A 4,492-nucleotide genomic window follows, 5' to 3' on the forward strand; every position below is an offset into this window, starting at 1 on the left:
TTTCATTGGTAGTGGAATGAATGCTTCATAAAAATTTTGCATTTTTCTCTACACTTCATGTTTTCCTCTTTTTCATCAAATAACTCAACATATATTTCCTAAAACAATATATATGCTTAGTAGTGAAGGTTGTAAAATTGAAAATTTACTCAAAAGGTAAGCTAATTTATTCATGTGTTTAACCAAAGAAAAAGACAATTTAAGCTTAAAGGGGTATACTCATGATAAAACTGTAATTAGGTTAGCTTGAAAGGCTCAAACGGTCCAAGATGACCTAAGTCATCTCCCTAACTAATTATAGCCTATGATTTCACCTCATGGAAGAGTCAAACAAATTCTAAAACTCCAAATATGGTTTAAAAAATTTACATTTACATAAGCTTTCTTTAAAGGTACATAATACTTCAATGCAAGAGATATAGTGCTTAATTATGGAATCTCATCATATCATGATGCTAAACATAAGAATTCACATAACAATTAAACAATATTCATTCTTATTATGAGCAAAAGATTAATAAGATAATTGATTGTCATCATTGGATAAGTGAATCAAATAAATTGGCACAACTAACTCTAATTGAAAATCTCAAAATATGCATACAATTAAATGATGAACAACTTAACTAAACTTAAAGTCTAAAAAAAAACATAAATGCACAAAAAAGCAATGAAAGCTTAAAACTAAAAAGTTCCCCCGCCCTCAAACTTAAAGTTAACATTATCCCCAGTGTTACTAAAAGTAAAATCCCTTTGGTTACTCCTCCTCCTCATCCTCATCAATGTTGAGGTCCTCTAGCATTGTTGGAAAGCTAGACATGTCTATCCCTATATGGTGTGTGCAAGCCTAAAACATTTGCTCCATCATTCTCGTACACTCTGCTTGATACACCACATGACATTCTAGACACTCCATTCTCTATGGGATGGTGAAATTTGTCTAACATAGTGGAGGTCTTGGTGCAAAGGATGAACTCCTACCAACAGCAGAATGTTCCTGAGCTTGGAACTTGTGAATGATGTCAGCATCTAAAGAAATTTGCGGATGCAAAAGCTTTTTGTTGTTAGTCCATTACACGTCGACATGAATGCACAATGCAATGATGAGTAACGGGTAGCACAGGCCTTCTTTAATAAAAAAACTTCTGCACTTTTATTGCATGTTAATGGAAGAATGTTGCTCAACCTATTTGAATCTTGTGGTTTTGTGCAAGAAAATGGAGATTCTTGAAGTTTAGGTGAATGGGTGGGAGCAATTTCTACCTTTGGTAGAGAGAAAATAAAAAAATTTTGAAACTAGGGTTTAAAATGAAGAAAAAGGAGCAAATAAAGTTTAAATAAGTGGAAGGGGGTCGATCCCAGCATCACGGCACTAGCCTTCTGACGCCGCGGTGCTGAGGTCTCAAGTTTAACACACTTTTTTTCAATTCAACGCCATGGTGCCAATGGTCTGGTGCCTTGATGTTGGGTGACTAGTGCCACGGCATCAGTAATGTTGCCTTTTTTTTATAAACAAAAATAATAAACTTGCAAAAGAAAACAAAAAAAATTAGTAATCGAACATCAAAATTTTAAACGTAAAAATTCAAAATTTAACTAAAATAGACTAAGTGCAAAAAAAACTTGAGTTGTCTCATAAGTAGCGCTTTCTTTATCGTCTTTAGCTGGTCTCTCTATGTCGCTTAACTAGGTTAGGAAAGACTAATAGAGGATTGAAAGACAAAGAAGACTTAGTCGACTAAGAACTAAGTTAGTCGACTAAGAGCCTACTGCCAGAAATTTGAACTTCAAGACAAAAACAACTTAATCAACTAAAAAGGAAGTTAGTCGACTAAGTGCTCACTGTCAGAAACTGGGGTCAGAAGACAGAAACGACTTAGTCGACTAAGAGCGTAGTTAGTCGACTAAGAGCGTAGTTAGTCAACTAAGATCATTCTGCCAGAAAATTTGAATTGAGCACTAGAAGACAAAATAACGGCTGGAAACGGCTAATTTCTGTCTCCAACGGCCAGAATTGATTTTACAAGTATTTGAAGCCTCTTCAACAGTCAAAAACAAGATAGAGAAGCCATCCATTGTGATTTTGAGCTTAGATGACTAAAAACCTTCTATTTACACTTATAATTTACTCTCATCCTTTGAAATAGTGTTGAGCTTAGCTTTATACATCTTAGATCAGTTAAGTGATCAATTGGAGCACTAGGATGTCAATTTACATTAGAGCTATAAATTATGAAATATGGGACGTCATAACTGATGGACCCTTTATTCCCTCAACTTTGAATGTAGTAACTAAATAGTTGATGCCTAAGCCAAGGTCTAAATGGACTGAGGCTGAAACTAAGAGAGTCCAAACAACTTTTAAGGCCATCAATACATTGCATTGTCCCTTGGCCCCCACTGAATTCAACAATGACTCAAGCTGTACAATAGCTAAACAAGTGTGAGATAAACTTAGAATAATCCATGAAGGGACTTCTCAAGTCAAGGAGTCCAAAATAGCCCTCTGGACACATAACTATGAAATGTTCAAAATGGAGCCTGGTGAAGACATCACCAACATGCTAGATAGATTCACAAACATCACAAATAAATTGAGTCAGCTAGGTAAACCAATACCTGATCATGAAATAGTTAAAAGACTTCTTAGAAGCCTACCAAAAAATTGGAAGCCTAAGTGACTGCAATCCGAGAGGCCAAGGACCTAAATGTTATTACCTTACATAAGATTTGTGGTTCTCTCCTTACTCATGAGCTGGAGCTTAAAGAGGAAGAAGAAGAAAATAAGAGGGAAGCAAAGGAAAAGAAAAAGAGCATTGCACTTAAAGCCAACATCTTTAAAGAAGAGTTGGAAGAGCTGTCATGTGATGATGATGAAGAGTTAGCTCTGGTTGCAAGAAAATTCAGAAAGCTTATGGGAAGAAGAAATCGGAGACTAGCTAGAAAAGGGTTTAAAAAATATCAAGGTGCTTCATGGAAAATCAGAAACAAAAATGACTCTAACAAAAAGAAGGAGCTGATCTACTACGAGTGCAAGAAACCTAGTCACTTCAAGTCCGAATGTCCATTGCTGAAAGATGAGACTCCAAAGAAAAACAAGAAATCTAATAAAGCAATGGTGGCAGCTGCATGGTCGGACAGAGACACATCAAGCTTTGAAGCTGAAGATGAAAAATCTGAGGAAAGAGCAAACGTCTGTCTGATGGCACAAGATGATGAAACCAAGGTTGAGTTGCATTTAAAGAAAACATGTTCAAGAGCTCAACTCAAGGAGAAGAAACCTTGGTATATGGACAGTGGCTGCTCAAGGCACATGACAGAAGATGAAATGTTATTTGCTCAACTGGACAAAAGAAAGGGAGGTACCGTATCTTTTGGTGACGATTCAAAACGTAAAATCCATGGTATATGAATGGTTGGTAAAAACTCTCAAACGCAAATCAGTCATATGTTATTGGTTAATGGCTTGAAGCATAATTTATTGAGCATTAGTCAATTATGTGACAAAAGATTTAAAGTATGTTTTGATTCAAATAAGTGTGAAGTAATAGACATAGGTACAAACAAAGTCTCATTTATAGGAAAGAGATTGAAGAATATGTATGTTGTTTTTCTTGAGGATCTTGAAATAGATAATGAAATATGTCTTGTTGCAAATACTGAAAATGATAGTTGGTTATGGCATAAGAGATTAAGACATGTAAGCATGCATACCATGTCAAAACTAATCAAGAAAAATCTAGTTGTTGGACTGCCAGACATAAAATTTGAAAGTGACAAAATATGTGATGCTTGCCAACTAGGAAAATAAGTTAAAACATCCTTCAAGACTAAGAAGATTGTGTCAACATCTAGACCTTTTGAATTGTTACATATTAATTTATTTGGTCCAATAAGCATAACTAGCTTAGGAGGAAAATCTTATGGCTTTGTAATAGTTGATGACTACTCTTGATATACTTTGGTTTATTTTCTTGCTCATAAGAATGATGCTCTATTAGCTTTTATAAGTCATTGTAGGAAAGTAGAGAATGAAAAAGGACTAGCCATAGTTAGCATAAGGAGTGATCATGGAGGAGAATTTGAAAGTGATGATTTTGAGAAATTTTACAATGAAAATGGGTTGGATCACAATTTCTCTGCACCTAGAACACCCCAGCAAAATGGAGTTGTAGAGAGGAAAAACTGAACCTTAAAAGAAATGTGTCACGACCCGAAACTCCCCTCTAACCCGTGACAACCCCCGCGGTGCCCCGATAGGCACTCATCTCTCGAAATGTCAACCGAAACCCTACAAGGCTTAATATCAGTTTCTCATTTTCCCCGGTCAGTAACCGTTGCCAAATATTATGTTCTAAAGGATTTTGAGCTATTTTCAATTTAAAACAGATAAAATAAAAGTTTTCATCTCATAGGGGTATTTTGGTCATTTTTCACTGAAAACTTTGAAACTAGTTAAAAATGTGGTAAGCAAGTACCAATCACATAATTT

Source organism: Theobroma cacao, chromosome 9, assembly GCF_053813885.1.
Source record: "Theobroma cacao isolate CCN51 chromosome 9, ASM5381388v1, whole genome shotgun sequence".
Classification (NCBI taxonomy): domain Eukaryota; kingdom Viridiplantae; phylum Streptophyta; class Magnoliopsida; order Malvales; family Malvaceae; genus Theobroma; species Theobroma cacao.